The following is a 27,710-nucleotide window of genomic DNA, read 5'->3' as shown; positions in this document are numbered from 1 at the left end:
GGTCATACCGTTAAGAATTGAAGTACAGTGGCCACAATGTTAAAATGGGTAAAGTTGAGTGGCCATAGGTGTAATTTACCCCTTAATTGTGACTAAACTCCAATTAGGATTATCTCAAAGAGAATACATGTAGGGTCGATCCTGAATTTTTGGAGATTTAGAGGCGAAATAGTAAATAGGGACCTAAATAAATAAATACAAACTGGGAAATTGAATTATATAAAAAAAAAAAAAAAAGTTAAAGATGACACATTTTTATTAATTATAAGAACATTCAATTTCATATAAAAAAATATCGTATTTTACTTTAAGTTCCAAGTTTTACATACGTTGTAGATTCAAATTAAAAATAGTGTTTACATCAATATGCTATAACATATTTCTCTCTTTACATAAAATTGCTAGATCATTTAATATTTCTTGTAACGTTGGTGATCTCAAATAGTTTTAACGGTCATTGTCATAGTTATAGGAATATCCAAAAAGCAATATTGAAATATTTGGATAATAATATGTAGTTTGACCAACTCAAAAATTTCAAATGCTCACATCAACAAGTTTGGTAAACTCATAACACTTTCATTTCTAAAAAAATATCATTTCTATCAATATGTGAAAAATTATTGTATGTAGTTATAAAATTATGTGTTGTGATTGTATAGGCCTAGCAATTATAATTATTATCGTGTATCTTTTGGGATTTTAATTCTTGTATTTTTTTTATAATTTTTTATTTTATTTTTAGGCACCTCACTCCCTCCCTCCCTTGTGTCTAGAGGTGTGCTACAATTTGTTTAGACGTATAATTATTTCGATAACCGTTGCCTTTTTTAAGATTTAATTTCTATGTTATTATTATTAAATATATTTGGGTCCTGGGCAGACGCCCTTCCTGCCTATGCTTCGGGACAACCGTGAATACCTCTGGTCTTCTATTTCTTCCCCACTATCTATATATATATATATATATATGGAGGAGTTTTCAATGGTGAGTCTCCACCCATGGTGAGTCAATAGGTGACCTGCTATAGCAGGTTACCAAGTTACCTAAATACATATTTCTCTCTCCATGATAAATACCATTACGTTTTTTAATAAAGGCTATTACGTTTTTTTAAAAAGGTTTCTCTCACCACATTAAATTCTTCTTCTTCACCATCGCTATACCTCTGGTGTCTGGTTCTATAATAATTTTTGTATTAATTTTACTCATGGATACTAAATCCATATCTTTCTTTACGGTCTTTTTATGTTAATTTTTCTGATCGATTCGAGATCCATATCGTTATAATAAATATATATCATTCTTGTTAATTTTTTTCTGGCTGATTCGAAATATATATCGTTAACACCTCTTATTCGAAATATAATACATGGAAGGTATTTCGATTTCCTTTGATTCATAAATCGATTTTGGTTTCTGATTACGACCACCATTTTTATTAGTAACTTCTTTCAAGTTCATGAAGTTGAAGATAAGCTTATGGATTTAAGTTGATTTATATAATTATGTATTTGGTTAATTTCTGATTTGGGATATACAATTAGAATTGGAAATTTGGGATTGGAGTATGATCAAGAAGATGTCTACATAGAAGTGATAAAACTATGGGTATATAAAGGTGTTGATGCTTCAATTAATTATGAAAACTGCAACAATTTGTAACGAGGAATATGATCAAGAAGACGTATACATATTTTGCAGAAATTTGAAACATAAGTATGAAGAAGATGTCTTCTTATGCCATATATATCAGAATCGTATAACTATCAATAAAATATATATACTATTTTAACGATGTAATCTCTTTATGTAATATGTCTCACTCAATTGTTCACAATTCTTTCTGATTTGAGTATGAGTTGCAAATTGTTTAATTAAATGAAAGATATCCTTTTTTTTGTATTGTTTTTTTAAGTTACTAAAAAAATAACAACCATGAGATATAACATTGCTAAATTATGTTGTAGCTAATATTAAATGAGCAATGAAAAGGTACAACAAGTAAAGATTGACATTCGATGAACTAATCAATATTGCTATCAGAGTTCTCTTCCAAATCGTCATCCTTAAATTTATGACAATTCCTTGAATCATGACTAGTCCGACCACACGTTTTACAATGGTTAGGAGTATTTCTTTTTCTTTTGGTCTGACCTTTGTTTTGGGGTTTTGATGAAGAAGCAACCTGCTTTGATTTCAGCGTAGTAGCCACGGTAGGTCGACCCCTTTATTTGCTAACAGTGGAGTCCAAAACAGGATCATGAAACGTTCCTTCAGCATTTTGACGATGTTGGGTCTCGTCCTCTGTGGGGTATTTGGACAATTCCACATTCAATGCAGATACAACTTGCATAGCCCTTTGAAAAGATTTGTCTGATTTTGAAGCAAGGTATGAAGTTATACCACAATTCTTTTAAAGTGATCCGTACCTCAAATTTCTAGCTGATTCTGGATGAGGGTACTTTCTTTCCTCATGGTTGGTTAAATAATCAAAATGTTTAGCATCTTTCAGCCAACGACGATTCACCAAACAATCAGGGAAATTCAGTATCTCCAAACTCTTCATAGATGCAAAAATATGTCTGCATGGAATTCCTTTCGTCTCAAATGAATAGCAATCGCATTGAATTGTTGCTCGATCATCGGAAATCGTAACGGTGCGCTTTGCCACTTTAACCCCGAATGGTTTTACATTACAAACAACTTGATTCTCCTCACGGTCTATGATGGTAACATATTTTTCCGAGCGTTGCATCTCCCGCTTTATCCTTTTATAAATTTCCCTGGTGAAAATTGAAGAAACATCATCCTCCACACTTGGCATCGAAGTTTGGTTGGGGAATGTTTCGGTCATATTGGTTCTATAGTGCTCTTCCATCTCGTTGAAGTGTAACATTGACAGAGAAAACTCAAAGTGTTTGAAAAACTTCCACAATGATACTCTGTTATCCAAGTCTTTTTTCAACAAAGAATTCATTGACTCGCATCGGCCCGTAGCTTTTGCACCGCCAAAATAATGACCACGAAGAAAAGTGCCTGCCCACTGCTTTCTAGTTGCATAATGTGCCTCTATCCATGCATTGGCTTCCAAATTGTATTCTTTTACCATCCCATTCCATTTAATCTCCCATTCGGCCTCTTCGTAGTATCTAGTGTGTTACAAAAAAATATAAACCGCGTTATCAGTATTGAAACCAGTAATGAAAATAGTATCAAAGGGATCGTAAACTTAAAACCATAAATATAATTTTTTACCTGAAAATAAACTTTCTAAAATCTGTATTGAAGCCTGAGGCTTTAATATGTGCAACTGCATTTTTCAATATGTGCCACGAGCAAATACGGCGTGGAATTCCCGGCATTATAGCTTCTAGTGCTTTACTCATTGATCTGCAACCGTCCGTTAGTACTGTTTTCGGCATCTTGCCATCCATACACCCTAAAAATATTTCCAATAGTCAAACATAATTTTCTGCTGTCTCATCTTGGAGGAGTGCAGATCCAAACACACATGTCTTGTCATGATTGTTTGATCCAAGTAGAATAACCAATGGTTTTCCGTACCTGTAAGGAGTATTATGAATCAGATACAAAGAAGAGATCCAATAGTAAAAACTTATTAGATTTTATTGTAACTAAGAAGGGGTTTATGAAAACATACCTGTTAGTCTTGTAAGTAGCATCAAAAGACAAACAATCGCCAAACAATTTGTAATCAATTTGGCAACTCCCGTCAGACCAGAATAAATTTCTTAGTCGTCTATCCTCATCTACCTCATACTTGTAGAAAAACTTATCATCTGCTCCTTTTTTCGATTCAAGTAAACACATCGCTCTATTTGTGTCGGTATCATCCAAATTTGAATTATCTTTTACAATTGCCCTGTACAGGTCTTTTTTCAGGAATCCTAAATCTTTCCAATTACCATTTACTTCTACAAAGTAATTGTAACATTGAAATGTATTAATTCCAGCTCTCTTCATTGAAAATGCTTGCTCCTTAGTAGGATCATCTATTTTTCTGTGAGACCTCAGAAATATTTTTTCGCTCGATACTGCTAGTTTGTGTGTATGGCTGGTATTGAAGCATTTAACTATCCAATTTTTATTTACCTTATCGATATTAATTCTGAATTCCGCTGCACACATCAATCTTGTTACAGGACGTACTTCCTGAATCCTATTTTCTGTATTACAATATTTTGGTTCTCGTTTACCTTCGCATGAGCAAACCCAACTTCTAACAACTATATCATTGTTTTTGTCTTTCCTTTTTAACTTTTTCCTAACACTAAACCCCGCCAGCTTTGCATATAACATATAAAAAGACTCAGCTTGTTCAACACTTACAAGTCTCTTGTTATCGAAGTCCGATAACTGTATATCCATTGGATCTTTGTTGATTTCCAGAAAAGCGAGCAGGCTATTCCACTCTTCAATATCTGGTTCGATCCATTTTCCGTTCGCCCCTGTCTCTACAACCAACTCATCTTCGTTGACATCAGTCGTCTCTTCCTCATGTCTTCCTTCATTACTATTTTGGACATTGCGGTCTTCACAATCAACATGCTATTTTGAGCTCTCCATATCCTTTCAACAATTGTATTTGAAATGAAATTTGTTGATAAAATGTTTACAGTAATCCAATTTACCGTTTGTGTTTATTTTAAATTCAAATTTTCGCGAGCCCCAACGTTATTAATGGACAGTTGTGTCGACATTAATTACATATTGTAACCCCCCTCAAAACACCTCCAATATTAGTATATGTAGAACAATTTCAATAATTTGAATTGGATGGGTTGGTTTGAGTTGTTTCAATTACAAGAGAGAGGTTGGGGTTTCGAACCCCCTGAATCTCATTTTATTTTTTGAGTCATTTATATTTATTTGAACGTATATTTTAAAAAGAATATGAAATATTAAATTGTGCTTTTATATAAAGACGACTTTTTAGAACGGTTTCTCTAATTTGCCTCCTATTTATGCAAATAAACTAAATTAAGACATACAAATTGATGTGGGTAAATTATTAATGTTATTAGTCTCACTAATATTTCATTAACATATTAAAAAGAACGGAGCGAGTCGTTACAATGTTTATGTTAAATATTTTTTATTTTCAAATAAGTGTATTTATTTTAACATAATTGAATTATTTAAGTAGTGGGGAAATAAGACTTGGCAATTTGTGATGCATTAAGAATAAATAGTAAAAAAAAACATATATCAAAACGATTCCAATTATACATACTACCAATTAATTCGCACGTTGTAATTCATGCACAATAGCTTACAAAAAAAAACACAATAACAATTGTAATTTAAATAAACGATTGTGCTTTTTCTAATAGTTCGGTTTTCCTCTTATTATAGTCTGACTTCGCAATCCACCAAGCTATTCGACATCTTTCTTCATTGGAGTTGAACTACAAAACAAACGGAAGAAAAATAGAATTAATAAAGTGTAGTGTATTTAAAAAAAAATGAATTCTCAATGACTATTATAAATATTACCTGAAAAGTACTTGAATCAACCTGACAATGCTTGATCATAAATAAAATCACAAAAACTCCACAGTCGAAATTATTTGGTTGTCTAGGAACATTTCTTCCACGGACAATTGCAAAGCTAGCGAAGTTGTAATTTACGGGTTTGCTTTTTAGTTGTTCCTTGAAGCCCATGTCTAACGCACGTAACTACATTTATTAATATACATTATTTCATAAGAAGATAATAATTGTTTTTTGAACTGAAGTAGTATTAAAAATCAAATAAAACTTACAATTCCAACAATCAATGTCTTATGATATATTGGTGTGTCGGGACGAGCCAACGAGTCCCAAACTTCTACTACTCCCTTGTCAATCATAATCCGGGATAGAATGAAGTGATTTTTATGTAAAATAGGGATATAAATCTGATAGACGTCTTCTACATTAGAATTTATATAAGAATTATATACAAAATCTGATAGACCCATGTAGCGCTCGAAATATCTCATACGTTCCCAAGATTTGGACAATGGTAGATTATGTTGAGGCAAGTGCACTTTCTATGTTTGGAGAAATATAAAAGGTTGGTACCAATAATGACATGTAAGTGTATCACAACAAAAATAATAATAAAAAAAGCCTACCGTAATTCTTGCTGGTAGATACCAGTTTATTTTACCACCATTTGTTGAGGTTGACCTTGCATGTTCTGTCAATATTGATGACACCATTGTAACAACCTGTTAATATGTAAAAAGATCAACATCATATCTTGTATGCAATATTTTAGATATTTATTTACAAATAATACCTCAACTTCCAATTCTTCATTTGGTCCGAGAAAACGAAAATCAAACCGACTTAGTGAACAAATATCGGTTTGAGCTATAATTTCGCTGTATTAGATGAAATTAAACCTTTTTTAGAAAACCATAACAACTCCAATGATTAATGTAAAAAGAAATTGCAAAAAGAGTTTTAAAATTATACCTGGAACATGCATTTGGGAAGATGTATTCCATTAAAGGTATTTCTTTAGGAGATGTTTTGTGTTTTAAATTAAAATCTGAAAATGTCACAACTCTAGGAACTTCTGTCTGAAGTTTGTTGTTTACAGCTTCATTAGTAACTCCATCTATTTGAGAATCACATCTTTTACGGTTAACTGTTGCTTTGATTCGCCTACTCAAAGGTGACACCCTCCTTTCAACTGAACTTTGCCATTTCTTGTCATTAGCCATTTTCGAATTCTTACAAATAGGTATGTATGGATTATGTGGATGAATAGGTATGTATCTATATGCTTTGGTATTGTATATGGTTTGATTCCTTGTTATTTTAAAAATAAGAAAGTTTTAATTGCTAAAGTATTGATTGAATAAAAAAATGCACAACTTCCTATATATGAGTTATTTACAGCATTTTTTTTAATGTGACTCTTCGTTTTTTTTGGTTACATTTAGGCAAAAAATCGAATAGTATTTGAAAGTTGGTGGTTAATTTCACAATTATTATAAATGGAGTACAGCTTTATAAATTTTCACATTTACCAATAAGAAGGCGTCTTCGAATTTATATTTATGGCACCACATAAAAAAAGCACTCATAAAAGTATGTTCAGTCAAATTAAAAGATAATATTAGGAAAAAAAAGATTTGTACATGTGATCTGACGCTTAGAATTAGTATGTATTAACAGCTGAACTGGGAACAATTATTGTCTAGGTTGCATTTAAGAAGTATAATATAAGATACACGAGTACATCTAAAACAGAATTAAAACAAAATAATTGAATTAAGTTTAAGATAATATAGTTAGGGTGTGGAATTCAAAGTATTAATTAAGTAATAATCATGTGCAATTAATGTCTTATTGCCTTCTATATAAAAAAAAAGGTTTTATTTCCTTAGGGTAAATTACATACGTGGTGTACAACCTTTACCTATTTTCACACTTTGGTGTACAACCTTCAATTTTGCACACTAAAATGTACAACCTTTTGGTGACCTCCAACTAAAGTGTACAGCAGGTAATTGTGACCGGTCAACCCGAAGTCAACGCGCCACCTCAGCAATTTAACTTTTCTAAAAATAAAAATTAACCCAATAAATATAAAATTACTTTTATACCCTTTATAAAATCATCTTCTTCAACCTCCACCCTTATTTTCTTTCTACTCCATTTTCAAAAATTATTTCTCTCTCTTCAACCTTCATACTTGTTTTCTTTCTACTCCATTTTTAAAAATTATTTCTCTCTCTAACTCTCATCTCTCTCATTCTCTCTCTAACTCTCATCTCTCTTTTATTATCTCTCTTTTATTTTCTCTCTCATCCCTCTCATCACTTCTTTCTTCATTACAACCCCATCTTTTTCAACCATTCAAAAAGCAGAAATCTTTCTGTCAGCAACGTTGCCAGCAATCAATGTCAAGAATTGAAGGAACCTCTGACTCCAGCAGCAGATTCTTTGGACACTTTTGTTCCAGATTCTGCCTCCATTGCTTCAAGCATAAAATACCATAGTGAATTCACACCTTCATTTTCCCCAGAACAATTCGACCTCCCTAAGGCATTTGTTGCTACTGCACAGAGTGTTCGTGATTCACTCATCATAAATTGGAATGCTACTTATGAGCTCTGTGAGAAGACTAATATGAAGCAGGCATACTATTTATCCATGGAATTTCTCCAGGTTTGCTTCTTGTTTGATAAAATTAACCACTGAAAATTATTACCACTTCTCTTATTGTCTAATTATACAGGGTAGGGCATTGTTGAATGCAATTGGTAATTTGGAACTCTCTGGGGATATGGACTTAGGTACATATATGGTTTATTCAAACAACTAATTACAGAAAATGGACAGGAGGAAGTTGCAGAAAATTAGCTTGAGACGTATATGTAGTTGAATTCATTACCCTTCTCAATGTGGTTTTGCCTAATTTTCTGGTTTAAGGCATGATTTGTGAGTTTGGCTTTCGGCTAACAGATTGAAGAATGTGTTTTCAGATGGGGAATCCATGGGAAATACCATGAAATGATATCTCTTATTCGGTCAAATTTTATGGAGAAGTCGTTTTGAAGGAAGATGGAACTAAAGAGTGGGTTGGAGGAGAAAACATAATAGTTGTAGCCTATGATGTTCCAATTCCGGGTTATAAAACAAAGACCACAATAAATCTTCGGCTATGGTCTACCAAAGTTACGCCAGAAGAATTTGATTTGAGTGCTTTTAATGATGGAGATCATGCCAAAGCTTATGCAGCTATGACGAATGCTGAGAAGGTTAATTAGTTAACCTGCTAAATGCTAATTATACTTCTATTTATCATTAACAAGTCTGGTCATGTTTCTGTCATCATCAGATTTGCTACATATTATATATTATAAGAGTTAGAGAGAGAAGTGATGAGAGAGAAAATAAAAGAGAGATGAGAGTTAGAGAGAGAATGAGAAAGATGAGAGTTAGAGAGAGAAATAATTTTTGAAAATGGAGTAGAAAGAAAATAAGGGTGGAGGTTGAAGAAGATGATTTTATAAAGGGTATAAAAGTAATTTTATATTTATTGGGTTGATTTTTTATTTTTAGAAAAGTTAGATTGCTGAGGTGGCGCGTTGATTTTTAGTTTATTTTCACTTTGAATATCTGAACTATCTGAACTATCACTACTACTGTTACTGATGTGAATAGTTTTCCCTTTTACTTCTTTAACCATTGTTCTTAAGACTCTTACTTCTTCCTTTAATTCTTTTAATTCATCTGTAATGTGGATTAGCTCTGTTTTTGTTTGTTTTAATTCTAGCTTTGTTTCTTTTAATTCTTTTTTAGTATTTTTAAATTTGTGTTTATATTTTTTATATTTTTCGACCCATTCTGTCCTCGAACATTTTAGTGTGCAAAATTGAAAGTTGTACACTAAAGTGTGAAAATAGGTAAAGGTTGTACACCACGTATGTAATTTACCCTATTTCCTTGCATAGGTTTAAATAACGTATCATAACGTGAATAATTAAGTAATAATCACTAGCTCCATGCAAAAGTCCATAGGGTTTCTCAGCTCGTTATTCGAACGATTGTATTTTATATTCATCCAATAATATTGTTTTTTTTTAAATTTTGAGGTCATGAAACCTTATCGTAACCTAACACCATCGGACTTAACGTATCTTTGTGTGACTAATGAAGTAATACTCACGATCTCCATGCAAAAGTCCCTAGGGTTTATCAGCTCGTTATCCGATCGATTGTGATCAATCATTTATTTAATAATATTTTTTTAAAAATCTTGAGGTCATAAAAGCTTATCGTAACCTAATGCCACCGGACGTAATGTATATTGGTGTGACTAATTACATTAATTCAAACGATCTCCATACAAAGGTCCCTAGGGTTTATCAGCTCGTTATTCGAACGATTGTATTCTATATTCATCTAATAATATTGTTTTTTTTAATTTTGAGGTCATGAAACCTTATCGTAACCTAACACCGTCGTACTTAACGTATCTTTGTGTGACTAATGAAGTAATAATCACGATCTCCATGCAAAAGTCCCTAGGGTTTATCAGCTCGCTATTCGAATGAGTGTGTTCTATATTTATTTTATCGATCATTTATCTAATAATATATTTTTTTTAAATTTTGATTTGAGGTCATTAAACCTTGTTGCAACCTAACGCCGTCGGACTTAACGTATTGTAATGTGATTAATTACTTTATAATCATGATCTCGATATATAAGTCCATAGGGTTTCTCAGCTCGTTATTTGGATGATTATGTTCTATAATTATTTAATAATTATTTTGTATAATAATACTTTATTTATTTTAATTTGAGGTCAAGAACTCGATATATAAGTTCATGTAAAAAAAATCAATTGTATATTGTACTCTCCTCATATTCAATAAAAAAAAATAATAAGTCAAAGAGCTAGCATGGTTGGAGGAAATCATAATTGTAGATAAACTAATTATAGTAGTAGCATTTTATTTAGGTTTTCTTAGCTTGGTTTGTTAATCAATTGGTGTTACTATTAATTAATTGCTCCCTTACCTCAAAATTCGAATGCATTAATTTCACAAATACATTAAATGCAAAACAGAACGCATCCATATAAAACGTGCTCATTAATTAGTAAATGAAGACGCCTTATACTAAAAAGTAAAATATAATGAAACTTGGGAAAAAAAATTTGCCAACAAGGGGACTCGAAACAGTGACACACAGATTCATGAGGACGTGTTATACCAAGAGATCTACAAATAATTACTGTTTTATAATACGGCAGAATTCATAACAAGGTAAACCATAATTCATACAATTAGAAAGATATTAGATTGATTCAATTGCAATTAAGGTTCGTATTCTTTTTTCCATTAATATTATTATTTCATATGAAAAAAAGTTGCATACATTTTGACATTATAGTTGTTCAAATTTAATTAAATTCATTAATTACAAAATTTGCTGAAAAGGGCAATCGAACACATGACCATAAGATTCAAAGTGAGTTGCTATACCATCAGGACAAGGAGCTATTTCTGTTAATGTTTACGGTGAATTATGTAAGATGACTTTCTAATACATTTTGTTTAATAATATTTTCTTTATTTCATGTGAAATTAAGGTCTTATTGCCTTCTATAAAAAAAAGGTTTTATTTCCTTGCATAGGTTTAAATAACGTATCATAACGTGAATAATTAAGTAATAATCACTAGGTCCATGCAAAGGTCCCTAGGGTTTATCAGCTCGTTATTCGAACGATTGTATTTTATATTCATCCAATAATATTGTTTGTTTTTAAATTTTGAGGTCATGAAACCTTATCGTAACCTAACACCGTCGGACTTAACGTATCTTTGTGTGACTAATGAAGTAATAATCACGATCTCCATGCAAAAATCCCTAGGGTTTATCAGCTCGTAAAGTATTAATTAAGTAATAATCATGATCTCCATACAAAAGTCCCTAGGGTTTCTCAGCTCGTTATTCGGACGATTGTGTTCTATATTTATTTTATCAATCATTTATCTAATAATATTTTATTTATTTATTTTGATATCATGAAACCTTATCGTAACCTAATGCCATCGGACGTAACGTATATTGGTGTGACTAATTAAGTAATAATCACGATCTCCATGCAAAAGTCCCTAGGGTTTATCAGCTCGTTATCCGAACGATTGTGATCAATCATTTATCTAATAATATTTTATTTATTTATTTTGATATCATGAAACCTTATCGTAACCTAATGCCATCGGACGTAACGTATATTGGTGTGACTAATTAAGTAATAATCACAATCTCCATGCAAAAGTCTCTAGGGTTTATTAGCTCGTTATCAGAACGATTGTGATCAATCATTTATCTAATAATATTTTTTAAAAAATTTTGAGGTCATAAAAGCTTATCGTAACCTAATGCCACCGGACGTAACGTATATTGGTGTGACTAATTAAGTAATAATCACGATCTGCATACAAAAGTTACTAGGGTTTATCAGCTCGTTATTCGAACGATTGTGTTCTATATTTATTTTATCGATCATTTATCTAATAATATATTTTTTAAAACTTTGATTTGAGGTCATTAAAACCTTGTTGTAACCTAACGTCGTCGGACTTAACGTATCGTAATGTGACTAAATACTTTATAATCATGATCTCGATATATAAGTCCATATGGTTTATCAGCACGTTATTTGGATGATTATGTTCTATAATTATTTAATAATTATTTTGTTTAATAATACTTTATTTATTTTAATTTGAGGTCAAGATCTCGATATATAAGTTCATGTAAAAAAATAATCAAATGTATATTGTACCCTCCTCATATTCAATAAAAAAAATTAAAAATTTTAAGTCAAAGAGCTAGCATGGTTGGAGGAAAACATAATTGTAGATAAACTAATTATAGTAGTAGTATTTTATTTAGGTTTTCTTAGCTTGGTTTGTTAATCAATTGGTATTACTATTAATTAATTGCTCCCTTACCTCAAAATTCGAATGCATTAATTTCACAAATACATTAAATGCAAATCAGAACGCATCCATATGAAACGTGCTCATTAATTAATAAAGGAAGACGTCTTATACTAAGGAGTAAAATATAAGGAAACTTGGGAAAAAATAAACACTGACCCACAGATTCATGAGGATGTGTTATACCAACAGATCTACGAATAATTACTGATTCAATTGCAATTAAGGTTCGTATTCTTTTTTCCATTAATATTATTATTTCATATGAATAAAAGTTGCATACATTTTGACATTATGGTTGTTCAAATTTAATTAAATTCATTAATTAGAAAATTTGCTGAAAAGGGGAATCGAACACATTACCATGAGATTCAAGGTGAGTCGCTATACCATCAGGACAAAGAGCTATTTCTGTTAATGTTTACACCGATTTATCTAAGATGACTTTCTAATACATTTTGTTTAATAATATTTTCTTTATTTCATGTGCAATTAAGGTCTTATTACCTTCTATAAAAAAAGGTTTTATTTCCTTGCATAGGTTTAAATAACGTCTCATAACGTGAATAATTAAGTAATAATCACTAGCTCCATGCAAAAGTCCATAGGGTTTATCAGCTCATTAGCGAACAATTGTATTCTATATTCATCTAATAATATTGTTTTTTTTTATTTTGAGGTCATGAAACCTTATCGTAACCTAACACCGTCGTACTTAACGTATCTTGGAGTGAATAATTAAGTAATAATCACGATCTCCATACAAAAGTCCTTAGGGTTTATCAGCTCGTTATTCGAACGATTGTGTTCTACATTTATTTTATCAATCATTTATATAATAATATATTTTTTTTTAAATTTTGAGGTCATGTAACCTTATCGTAACCTAATGCCACCGGATGTAACGTATATTGGTGTGACTAATTAAGTAATAATCACGATCTCCATGCAAAAGTCCCTAGGGGTTCTCAGCTCGTTATCCGAACGATTGTGATCAATCATTTATCTAATAATATTTTATTTATTTATTTTGATATCATGAAACCTTATCGTAACCTAGCACCATCGGACTTAACATATCTTGGTTTGACTAATTAAGTAATAATCACGATCTCCATGCAAAAGTCCCTAGGGTTTCTCAGCTCGTTATCTGAACGATTGTGATCAATCATTTATATAATAATATATTTTTTTTAAAATTTTGAGGTCATGTAACCTTATCGTAACCTAATGCCACCGGATGTAACGTATATTGGTGTGACTAATTAAGTAATAATCACGATCTCCATGCAAAAGTCCCTAGGGTTTCTCAGCTCGTTATCCGAACGATTGTGATCAATCATTTATCTAATAATATTTTATTTATTTATTTTGATATCATGAAACCTTATCGTAACCTAGCACCATCGGACTTAACATATCTTGGTTTGACTAATTAAGTAATAATCACGATCTCCATGCAAAAGTCCCTAGGGCTTATCAGCTCGTTATCCGAACGATTGTGATCAATCATTTATCTAATAATATTTTATTTATTTATTTTGATATCATGAAACCTTATCGTAACCTAATGCTATCGGACGTAACGTATATTGGTGTGACTAATTAAGTAATAATCACGATCTCCATGCAAAAGTCCCTAGGGTTTATCAGCTCGTTATCCGAACGATTATGATCAATCATTTATCTAATAATATTTTTTAAAAAATTTGAGGTCATAAAAGCTTATCGTAACCTAATGCCACTGGACGTAACGTATATTGGTATGACTAATTAAGTAATAATCACGATCTCCATACAAAAGTCACTAGGGTTTATCAGCTCGTTATTCGAACGATTGTGTTCTATATTTATTTTATCGATCATTTATCTAATAATATATTTTTTTAATTTTGAGGTCATGAAACTTTATCGTAACCTAACATCATCATACTTAATGTATCTTGGATATATAAGTCCCTAGGGTTTCTCAGGTCGTTATTTGAACGATTATGTTCTGTAATTATTGTTCTGTAATTATTTTCTCAATCCTTTTGTTTAATAGTATTTTCTTTAACACAATAATTATAATATCAATTTATAAATCATAAGGGTTTTTTCTAACTTATAAATATAAATTAATTGGTGTGAATAATTGCTCACTTATCTCAATTTTGAATTCACATTATATATAAATATATACTGATTGGATTTCAGAAATACATTTAATGCAACATGGATCGCATTTACATGTATAGCTGGAAAACTAAAACACATTTGAAGGTGTCTTCTAATTGGCGAACGCACCTGAGGTCTTTTCGTAAAGAGGAAGATTGAGGGAAACTCTGCAAAAAAATTTGCCTACTTGGGGATTCGAAACAATGACCCAAGGATTGAATAGGAGGTGTTTTACCAAATGATCCATGAACAATTACTGTTATGTAACACATCGTAATGTTTATAAAAAGGGAAAAAAATCCATGAACAATTACAAATAAATTACATTAATTCAAGTACAATTAAGGTTCCTTTTTTTTATTACTAATATTATTATTTCACAGTATCTTATATTAAAAAAGTTGCATACATCTTTGACAATATGGTTGTCCAAATTTAATCAAAATCAATAAACAAAGAAATTTGCTGAAAAGGGGAATTGAACACATGACCATAAGATTTAAGGGTATTCGTTCTACCAACAGGACAATGAACTATTTCTGTTGATTTTTAACCCCGAAATGACTAAGACGCATTTAATTACTGTCATATTATACAACCAACTTTATACAGAGGGAAAGCTTGATACATACAAATATAACTATTTGAACCATTGATTCAACTACAATTAAGGTTTCAATAAGTTTTTTTATTTAAAAAAAAATATTACTATTATTTCGTAGTGTAGCTTATTTAAGGGGATTCTGTTATGTAAATGCATATCTAATCAATCATTTATTTAATAAATTTTTTTCCTTTTACCTCACGTAACCTTAGCCTAACCTGATGCCACCCGATGTAGCGTACCGTAAAATATTAATTAAGTAATAATAACGATCTCAATACATTTATGATGGTAAAATACCTAAAATATGTTTGGAGCAAAACATATTTTTGCCTAAACTAATAATAATAGTAGTAAATTAATTAGGTTGTGTTATATTATTGGTTTGTTAATCAATTAGTTTTAATGGTAATTAATAGCTCTATTTTCGAATGCATTGATTTCACAAATACATTAAATGCAATTCGGAACTCATTCATATTAAACGTGCATATTTACGGACATAAGCAGACGTCTTCTCGTATATTAGATTGATTCAACTACAAGTAAAGTTTCAATAATAATAATAATAATAAAATTGCATACTTGTTCGAATTAAAATAATATTTGCCAAGAAGGGGACTCGAACACATGACCATATGTTTTAAGGGGAATTTGTTTTACCAACTAGACAAGGGGCTACTACTGCTAATATTCACACCATTACTGTAGACCGTCTTAGTGATATGCCATTCGAATTAAATGATAAATGTGTTACACAGTCAGATTAAAATGAGCCTCTGCTTTTCGAACGCCATTCTTTCCGATCAAAATCCTGGAGAAATTCCCAAGACTGAAACCTAACTTCATCACCGGCGGCATCGATTGTTCCTTTCCACTACACAGATTTTTTTTCATCCTTACTTTCTAAAACCCAAATGAATAAATAATCAATAACCTGAAACAAAACCCCAAATGAATAAATAATCAATAACCCAAAAAAGAACATAAGCAAATTAAAAGAAAACATGTTTAAATGCTAACATGGAATCAAAGTGGCAGAAGACATCCAGAATACGTCGGCACCCCTTCGACCAGATAAACAAAACCCAAATGAATAAATAATCAATAACCCGAAACAAAACCCAAATGAATAAATAATCAATAACCCAAAAAAAGAACATAAGCAAATTAAAAGAAAAGCAAAGATGAAATCAACTTGATACATAAATGTTTGCTCAACTGATGTCAAAGCTCCCTGGGGTACAATTATACAAATGAGTAACTATTGCAATCCAGGAAGTTTAGACATTAGTTCTTCAAACATTTTTTCTTCTCTTGAAGATATATAGGTCTCGCCTAATTTGTGGATTCTCCTCAAGTATTTTAATAGGTTTTTTTTTTAGAATACATAACACAAAAGAGAGTTCCATTTCAGTTATTTATATGTAAATGTCAATGCAGTTGGAGACTCTTCAGTTTCCCATCATCAATGAAGGGAATATCAGAAAAAGGTTGCAACTCTTCACGTGTAAAAGTGGTGGAATAATTGAGGATGACCAGTTACATCAGTCATCTCTCATTCTCCATTATTGAATATAGTAGTAATAACTTAAACAAGTAATATAGTAGTAATAATTTAACTATAAGATATGACTACACGATATCCATAATGAATCTATATTCAATAATTCAGACAGATGCATCGTTTAAAGACAAAAATCATTAAAAGACGTCTTCCAGTATTCTTTCGTTTCAAATTTTTAACTTATCATGCATTTATTATATTGCCACATTAATGGCATAAAATCGACCTTGCATTTATTATGGTATGAACATAATTTGAAAAGAATTTTTAGTAGTAGTATAAATAAGCTTGAATCAATGGAAAAATGTAAAGTATATCATTGGCTATCAAAGTTTATCAATCATTTATCATTTCATCTTCAAATATAATTCATAATCTATGGATAAGTCTGAAAAGCAGATTGGAAACAATATGGAAGAGAAAGATGATGTTACTGAAACCGATGCCACAAAAGCATTGGCTGATTTTTCAAACATGATTTCAAGTTTTAATGATTCATTCGTGGAAGGAGATGCAGATTCAATACTAGACTTCATGCAGGTGATTGCATCTGCCACGAAATTGATGTATGAGTCAGCGGCTAAATATATGAAATCCGAATTGGAAGAGATTGAGGAGTTGAAGGATGAAGTTGATGAGGCAAAGGAGATGTTGAAGGCATTGAACAAGAAGAAAATTTTTTTGGATAGTTTGGAGTAGTCAACTACACATGTTATGTTTGCTTTTTTAAATAATGTTGTTTTGTGAGATACCATAAACACAGTTTTTATTTTAATGCAAAATAATTTCTTATATACTGAAGTTTATATTAATAATTACAATTACGAGTATATTTTATTTGAGTATATTTTATGTGTAGTGAGGCAATAAAATTTGTAAATACCTAAAATATCCGTTTTTTCATATTACATCTAAAAACTTGTAATTTTAAAGTACGATTTGCATAAGGATAATGAAAATGTGTTGGTGCTTAAATTGTTAAATTAATTGTGTAGTGAAACAAGTATAATTTGGAAATACCTAAAACATCTGTTACTTCATATTACATCTAAAAACTTGTAATTTTGAAGTACATTCTAATTTCGTGATATAGTCGGTTTAACATGAAAAGTTTAATTATATTTAAAGATTTGTAATAATTAATATTTAATAAAGGATAAGGATATATCGTATGTGTAATTTTAAGGCCTAATTTTTTTCACTAGCTCAATTTTTTTTTGGGTTGTCAAAATATTACTCTACTCAAATATAATTTGGAAATACCTAAAACATCTGTTACTTCATATTACGTCTAAAAACTTGTAATTTTGAAGTACATTCTAATTTCGTGATATAGGCGGTTTAACATAAAAAGTTTAATTATATTTAATTAAGATTTGTAATAATTAATATTTAATAAAGGATATCATAGGTGTAATTTTAAGGACTAATTTTTTTCGTATCTCAATTTTTTCTGGACTGTCAAAATATTACTCTACTCAGTACTAATTTGGAAATACCTAAAACATCTGTTTCTTCATATTACATTTCGTTATATAATCGGTTTAACATGAAAAGTTTAATTATATTTAATTGATTTAACATAATATAATCCTTAATTGTGACATCAATAATTTACAGTTAATAAATATAAAAAAAACATAATATTTCAATATTAGTGAGATTGTGATGATAGAGAAAACCATAGTACTATTATTGAAAATGAAAAAGAACTGTGTAAACATAAGTAAAACAACAAAATAAAGTTCCATAAAAAAAACAACAAAATAAAGTAAAGACAAAAACATCACAGTTTATCTATTCTTAAATCAACATTCGCATTATATGCATTTTTAATTTTGGCCTTCATATCTTTCAGCTTCTTCGCCAAATCCTCCTTCTCTTCCATTTTTAACTCAAAAAATCCAGCCATTAAATCAGAGAGAAACACTAATGCAGATGAAACAACTTTCATGAATTTTAGGATTTCATCCTTGTCTCCACGCTTGAGTGCAACTTGCACTCCATTTAGAACACTTTCATAATACACTCCCAATTGAGTATCATCACTACCCTCACTATCTTCGCACGTCTTTCTCTTTTTCCCTGAGGACTCACCTGCCACGTTCCCAAGATTCTCTCCTGACATATTTATCAGTGATTACAACACTTTGATAGTGCTATGTGAAATGGTATGCATGGTAACAGACTATTTATATAGATTAACACACCTTTTCAAATGCACACTACATGTAACTGAAAACTGCTTTTATTTCACGAATACATTGAATCCTATACGATTTGTATTCAGTTACATTTACCATACCAACATAATGGCATTTAAAAAAAGTATTAATACATTGAATACAAAACGGATACATTGAACGAAAAGACGTCTCTGTATTTAAGTGTGATTATGAATAGACTTTACAAATTAAGTACATTAATTTCGAAATTTTCTATATAAATAGGAGTATGTAATGCTCTCGAAATGTTATACTCGCTCTTAAAATATGGACGTGGTAGTACTTTCCGATTCAGTAGATCCTCCCAAAGAGCCTTCCAAAACTGAAGACAATTTCAATCCATACTTATTTGAAGATGATCCTAATGAAGGAACTTCTCCACTCAAAAAAATAAAAGTAGAAAAGTCTAAAAAAAAATCAGTGGGGCCTTCATCGCAAAAGAATAAAAAGGCTCAGCAAAAGTTGGATGTGAAAGAAGGGAATACATTCAGGAAGCTTATTATTGGAAAGACTGATGACGGTGTTAATCCGTTGGGTGCTACTCCATTTCCGATAAATGAAATTGAAGATGCTGTTCAAAAGTGTGTCAAGAAACATATGCGTCAACATACAGCTGAATTCTTAACATGCATCAAGACCATCGCCTTATCCTTAGATATTTTGCATGATTCAATGCGTCTTTGTTTGGAGTCGGATTATCAGGAGATGGAAACTAATGATGAGAAGCTGGATAAAGGGAAAGACAAGAAGATGTAGATCCACAAAAGCATTTGATTGTGAAAAAATGCTTTAATAAATTTCATATTCTTAATTATGTGTGTCTTGACTTGCTGTAAGACATTCGATTTCAATAATATATATGCAACATTGATTTTCAATATTTTATTTCTTAGTTTCATTATTGGATGATAACTCAATTTTCAAGTAATACCTAGTTTACATATATTTCAATTTGTATTGTAATGATAACAATTGCTAATTTTTACAAAAAATTAACCATTCATATAATACCGAATATTAATTCATAAAAAAAATACATTTAATATCAAACTATAATTTGCAAGTAATACCTGAGTTGAATGAATTATAAATTAATGCATTAAAATAAACTATATATAAACAAGATGTTTAATTAATTAACAAAATAATTTTAATATAAATACCCAATTTGAACGATTAAAAGTGATAATTTTCAAGTAGTAGCTAATTTGAATGCATTCTAAATAAGTACACATAAGAAGACGTCTTTTACGGTAGTTGCTAACCAGTTGATCTACGAACAATTACTGATGCAATTGATAATTAATATCTTTTAACGTGTTTATATAATAATCGGTGAAAAATAGAAAAAAAGAGCGCGACGTTGGGGTCGAACACGAGTTGGCTTGTTTAGAGCACCCAACTTACCGCTACAGTAGACCATCTTAGTGATACTTCTCTCGAATGAAATTATAACACGTGTTATATGGGGTTGGTTTAATCTTGGAGAAATATGAACGTCATTCTTTCCGATCAAAATCCTCGGGAAATTCCCAATACCGAAACCTAACTTCATCACCGGCGGCATCGATTTTTCCTTTCAAATACACAGATTTTCTTTTCATCCTTACTTTCTAAAGCTTCAAATTTCAAGCTCCAACTTCAAGCTCAAATGGCTAAGACAAGACAGAGTACAGCTGGTTCACGAAGCAAGGGGAAGCAGACATTGCAACCTAAGAGGAAGAACAAGGCTGTAAAAAGGGGTAGAACTTGCAATGCCGGAACATCTAGTACCAGAGATAGAGTGGCGAAGCTCGATAGTATGCATGTGCTCAAAGGTATGCCCGTTGATATTGAATCCCTGAAAAAAATCGATTTTGATGTTTCTCCTTACATTGAGCATTTAAAATTGAGGAAATTGTTGACTCTTAAAGTCAACACATACGATGAATTGGTTAAGGAATTCTATAGAGACCTTCATAGGAATAACAGGGGAACAGAGATATCTTCTAGTGTCAAAAATGTTAAGATCAAAATAGACACTGCTTTGTTAAATGAACTTTTTGATATGCCTTTGGTTGAGGATGGGTTTTGCATTAAAAACCCAGTTGATAAAAAAATAGAATGGGAGGCGTATAATGATACCCATTTCATAAACGAAGTCCTACACGAATCTGGTTTACCGCTTGCCACGACAAACATGACGGCTCATGCCCGATTTTTACATCAAGTGGTTATAAAGACACTGCTACCTAAGTATGGTAGCAGGGAAAAATGCTCATTAGCCGAAAGAATTAGTTTGTGGCATCTGTTAAAGGGGAAACAGATGAATTTTGCTCAACAGATTATCTATCACATACTGAACAGGTTCAGAGCGGTTAAGAAAGACCGTCAAAGGAAAATCCATCTACCTTATGGTAATCTTTTGACGGTAGTCTTTGAACATTACAATGTTCCTGTGACTGTGAGGGATAACCGGTCAGTCAATACAAATCTCATGGATGCTCTATACTTGTTAAGTATGGCAACTATGACGAGTAATAGAGGCTGGATCCTTTCCAAATTTGTCAGAGCTGAAGATGAAATTGTGTTTGATAAAAAAACATATTTAAGGAACGTGGGGAATGACGGAGAGGATGTTGAGGTTGAGCTGGAAGGTGATGGGCCTGTGGATGATGACATAGAAAGTCTGGATGTTGGGATGGATTGTTTTGATTTTGAAGATGAAGATGTTGGGATGGGTGGTGTGGAGATGGAGGGTTCAGAGGATACGTTAGAGGCTGATGAGCCAAGACCCGAAGAGTCTAACGAAGAAGAGGAGGATGAGTATGAGATTGTATTACGGACGGTGGAGCAGCCAAAAAAGGAGAAAACAATGGAGGAAAAAGTTGATGATGACAGCAATGTTCTAGAGTTGTTAACTTACGTTGAAGCTGAACTACCGACACCCTCTTGCCCAATGAAGAAGCTTCTGATTTTAGACTTGAATGGGGTACTTATATGCTCGCGAACCGGTCGCCATCGCCCACATATCACTCCATTCATGAAATTCTGTTTTGATAATTTTACGGTTGCAATTTGGTCATCAAAGATGAGGTATTTTTCACATTCTTATAAGGTTCATTGAATTCTAAACATTTGATCCTCTTTTTACATTCTTCTTAAGTTCATTGAATACTTTATAATTATAGTGTCTTCTTATGTGTTTTCCAGGAAAAACATTGACAAGATTCTTCCAAAAATTAGAATGTCATTGGCTGATGAAGTTCAAATGTTGTTTGTTTGGGTTAGACAATTGTTTCCAACTTTTAGGATTCTTTTCCGTTCCAACATCAATTATTGAAATATTCAGTTTTCCTATATAATAGTTTACTACACTGTTTGATTTTCAGGGTCAAGAGCATTGTGTTGTAACAAATGTCACATTTGGCCCCTGTGATAAAAATGTATAATGTTTAAAGATTTGAAGCATGTTTGGGATAGTTATCCACAATTCAATGCTTCAAATACTGTTTTGATAGATGATTCACCATACAAGTCACTACTGAATTCTGTAAGTGTACCATCTTTATTATAATTACCATGTATTATGATGCATTATAATTTCATTTGTTGGATTCTGTAGCCAAACAATTTCATCTACCCCACAACATTTGATTCAGAGAACAGATTGGACAATTATCTAGGTAAAGCTTCCTGTCAATATCTATGTACTTTATTTACCAAAATGTTCATCTAACTAAAATAATGCAATTTGCAGAGCCAAATGGAGGTTTTGTAACCTATTTGGAAAGACTATCAATCGCACAAAACGTTGCAGAATTCATCCAGAGGGAACGAATCGGTCAAGATCCCATTCGAGCGGATGATGGGCGAATGCCTAAACTGCAACAAGCTATAGATTATGCTATGGCATATGGAAGATGGGAAAAATTACTGTCAAATGTAAATATATATTTTGACAAACAGTAAATAGATATTTTTGACATACTGTGTGAAAACAATTGTTTCGGTGATCAATCTGTGTTACAAATATATGTTTGTTTAATTATCATTTGGTTGTTTCAATTTCGACAGGCTGTGTTAAACACAAATTTATAACAGCTTGTATATATGTATTATTCCATAGAAGACATATTCTTTGCGTATGTAGTAATTAACACATAAGAAGACATCTTCTTTTGATAATATATTCTATACGGTAAAAGTTACCAAATTATAATACATCATTTTTCTTGTTTTACATTGTTTACTTATCACAAATATTTACTCATATCGAAATGACACAGATGACTGGAATTTTGGCTATGCTTCATATTTGATTGATAATAAGACAACCTCTTATGTATATTCTCTAATATGATATCGAAACAACAGTTTTTACATTGCATTTTCTATCCATTTATTTATCACTGAGGATTAAAATAGAGTGGTAAACAATTAATCTAATACTAAGATTAATTCTGGATGAATATAGGTTGCCTGAGATTAATTCCGATCACTTTGAGACTGCCTGAGATTAATTCCGATCACTTTGACATTGCCTGAGATTGATTCTGGTCGAAAAAAGTCTGCTTGAGGTTGATTTAGCGTCGTCAATGGCTGCCATGAGAGAGAAACCGTACTCCTTTGGTTGCACAATTCAACGTTATGCATTAATTTGGAAAGAGAAAGAGAAGATGATATTAAATGATGAAAGAGAATTCGATTTTTAAAATGCACAAGGTTTTAAATTACAACCTACATGTCAGCAGGTAAAACCTTTTTAATATTAAATACCAACTTAAATTATGGACCATTAGATCTTGATCCAATGGATATTAATCGCTCACCACCCATGGAGATAATTTAGTGCTCACCATTAAAACCAACCCCATATATATATATATGAACTAGGAAAACTTATTATTACGCTTCAAAGTCAGTTTAATCTGACGTGGCAAAGCTACAAAATTAAAAAAAAATGAAACTCCTTAGCTCTTCACCTAGGTTTAATCCAAAAAGAAATGAAACATGAATAACATAACACGAAAAAGAAATATTATCAATCTGAAATTCCTTAAAAATTGACTAAGATTACAAAAATTCCTTTAACCTTTGGCGAATCGAAAGTCAAACGGAAATAATATGATGTCTAATTATATCATTTTGCTTAAGACATATTTAGCAGCAATTGGTTACCGTATCTCATGATACAACCACTACGCCGATAACCCCTTCAGATGACGGTTCAAAACCATCATCCTAATAAATATAAAACTGTCACGGGATTCGCTATCGTCTGATGCCCCTTCAGATGGCGGTTGCCTTCTGTCATTTGAAATAACCTCACATGACATCGGCCTATTGGTACGATGTCATCTTATGCAAATCTGATGACGGCTTATTTGTTATTATCATCACCTATATGACCCTTGAATGTCAGCCTACTAAATAAAAATGTCAAAAAAATCATGGAAATTTGGCTTATTGATTACAGTGATGACAGTTTGCATAATGATTTCTGTTGTTGTAGCGTGTTTCAGATGACATAGGTATTAATTAATTATGTCAACGATTTTTTTTTCAGATGACAGAATTGTTTCATTATTTGTCTTCTTGTTGTTCTTTATATGACGTTTTTTTAATCGATATGGCTTGCTTTCTTCTTTACTTGATATTTACATGAAATTTCTGGGTTTTACTCAGATTGGCTTATAAGCCAATTCATGTTGTTACATGAATAATGAAATATACATATTCAATGAACATCTAAAGTAATATATCAAATATTTGAAATTAATTAGAGACACTATTTCTCATAATATTTATACACAAGAGTTTAATTCAATTTTTGAATCTAGTCAAGAATAAAAATAAAAGCAACATGTCGATGTGAATTATATAAGGTTCATCTTCATTTCCCCAAAAAAATCCCCAAGTGTCTTGTTATTGGCATAGCAAAAAAAGCAATCATTACATAATTCCAAGGCAATTAACCCTAACGCAACAAGTACACTCAACATTTTCCCATTCTCCACGACCTTTCACATTTCCACCCTCATACTAGTATAAGTAGAACATATTTTACCTTTGTGTTTTACCCTAATCTTAGAAAATTTCAAACAACAAAGCATACCATAATGTCTTTGCTTCAATGTGTTCACAAACGCATTTGGTTGGACTTGTGCCAACTAGCGCATGAGTCACCCAGGTGGCCCATCAGCTTTCAATGTGTCTTTGTTTACCTTATGCAGTCTTCTTCTTCATGTTTTTGTTCTTAACCATGTTTGATGCATGCATGTCCTCTAGATGGAGACCTTCTACAATGGGCTTTGAGGATAAAAGGCCCCCAATACACCCCGTACGAAGGAGGTGTATACAAAATCCATACTCACTTCCCTCTCCAGTTCCCCTCCAGACCTCCTATTGTAATAACACAAAGCTTAGTAAGGTTCAATACTACAAATTTATATACTTCATGATTTGAAGTAGATATCTAATGCAAGTCAAATCATACATATTCAAGTCATAACAGAACATCAAAGTTACCTTAATGGTAGATATACTACCTTAAAAACAAACAAATAAGATTAATCAGTTCATACTTATTCATTTGTTTTTTACTTAATAGAAGAACATCAAAAGTAAGGTAAATAAGATATCTAACAATTTCTTATGTAGGCAACCCTTTTCCTAACACTAATCAACTAGTATAACATGTTACAACATTTATATTCATGTACATATAACAAAACATATAAGAGCATGTTAGAGCATTTATATGTTTTTTATACAGGCAACCCAAAAGGAAGTGAATGAAACATTACATGGACAACTGATATAAAAGGAAGTGAATGAAACATTACATTGGCAACATATGTAAAAGGAAGTGAATAAAATATTACATGGGCAACAGATATAAAAGGAAGTGAATGAAACATTACATGGGCAACATATATACAAGGAAGTGAATGAAACATTACATGGGCAACAGATATAAAAGGAAGTGAATGAAACATTACATGGGCAACATATATACAAGGAAGTGAATGAAACATTACATGGGCAAAAAATATAAAAGGAAATGAATGAAACATTACATGGGCAATGGATATACAAGGAAGTGAATGAAATATTACATGGGCAACAGATATAAAAGGAAGTGAATGAAACATTACATGGGCAACATATATACAAGGAAGTGAATGAAACATTACATGGGCAAAAAATATATAAGGAAATGAATGAAACATTACATGGGCAATGGATATACAAGGAAGTGAATGAAATATTACATGGGCAACAGATATAAAAGGAAGTGAATGAAACATTACATGGGCAACAAATATAAATTAGATATGGAACAAGACAACAAAAAGCATAAAAAATGATAATTCATGGGACTCCAGTGTCAAGTCCAACTGCCATTTTTTTTATGTCCAGTTACTATAAGCTTGACCAGTTGTAACATTATTTTCAAATGCGAAATCAGTGTATACTTAATGACTCAATGAACATCTAAACTATAATAGCATGACCAATCAGTTCATACCTATTCAACCATAAATAGAACATCAACCAAGGAACATGAAGCAACTTCACTGACCCTTTACTACATGTTTTATACACATACTCAATGAACATCTAAAGTATAGGAGCATGGCTAATCAGTTCACAACCATTTACTACATGCTTCATACACATACTCAATGAACATCTAAAGTATAAAAGCATGTTTATAACTTCACAACCCTTTACTACATGCTTCATACACATACTCAATTAATATCTAAAGTATAAGAGCATGGCCAATCAGTTTATATATATTCAACCATAAACAAAACATCAACCAATATACATCATCCAAGGAACGTAAAGCAACTTCATAACCCTTTTTTACATGTTATATACACATACTCAATGAACATCTAAAGTATAAGAGCATGGCCAATCAATTTACAACCATTTACTACATGTTTTATACACATACTCAATGAACATCTAAAGTATAAGAGCATGGCTAATTAGTTCATACCTATTCAACCATAAACAGAACATCAACCAATGAACATCAACCTTACTGCAGGTTTTCTCGAATAAGATAACAATCTAAATCACATATACTTAATAAGTTAAAGAAATCTTCACATGTTATACTCTTCAATCAATCTTCCCATGTAAATAAGCATTGTTAATATCCCTATAAATAATATTTGCAAATAAAAAGAGACTCAGATCAGTTCATAATCCCTAATGTTAATAATATTTGCAAATAAAAAGAGCAAGATCTACCTATCTCGACATCACCCACAATAGCATCACGAAGTATATTGCCCACCTGTAACATGAATTTAAATTGCGAAATCAAGTGTATGTAAGATAAAGACCCACCCTTTTCATTAGTGAATCTGACAATTAATACAGTGAAATCAGTGTATCTAAGTGAAAGATCCAACATTTTCATTTGTAAGTATGACAATTAATACATCCTTATTCCAGCAGCTAAAATCCACAACAGCAAGAGTGAATTTGATGATTATTACAGATTTGATCAGGAAAAGATAGATTAAGGAATAATAAAACCCTAATACATCGAGGAAGAGAACAAATATGGCTTACCATTTCTAAGTTTCGATTTCAAAAAAATAGATTTGCATGTAGAAAGCTTCCATGGAGATAGCCAAAGAGAGGGATAGGAGAGTTGAA

At 31.5% G+C, this 27,710-nt stretch overlaps 1 pseudogene; it reads left to right on the top strand.

Moving 5' to 3' along the window:
- The first annotated feature begins 6,774 nt into the window (after positions 1-6,774).
- LOC136227188 (alpha-1,4 glucan phosphorylase L-2 isozyme, chloroplastic/amyloplastic-like) lies at positions 6,775-16,826 on the top strand (annotated as a pseudogene).
- Positions 16,827-27,710: the final 10,884 nt, after the last annotated feature.

The sequence above is a fragment of the Euphorbia lathyris genome, chromosome 4 (genome assembly GCF_963576675.1).
Source record: "Euphorbia lathyris chromosome 4, ddEupLath1.1, whole genome shotgun sequence".
Classification (NCBI taxonomy): domain Eukaryota; kingdom Viridiplantae; phylum Streptophyta; class Magnoliopsida; order Malpighiales; family Euphorbiaceae; genus Euphorbia; species Euphorbia lathyris.
This window is presented reverse-complemented; position numbering and strand designations above follow the sequence as displayed.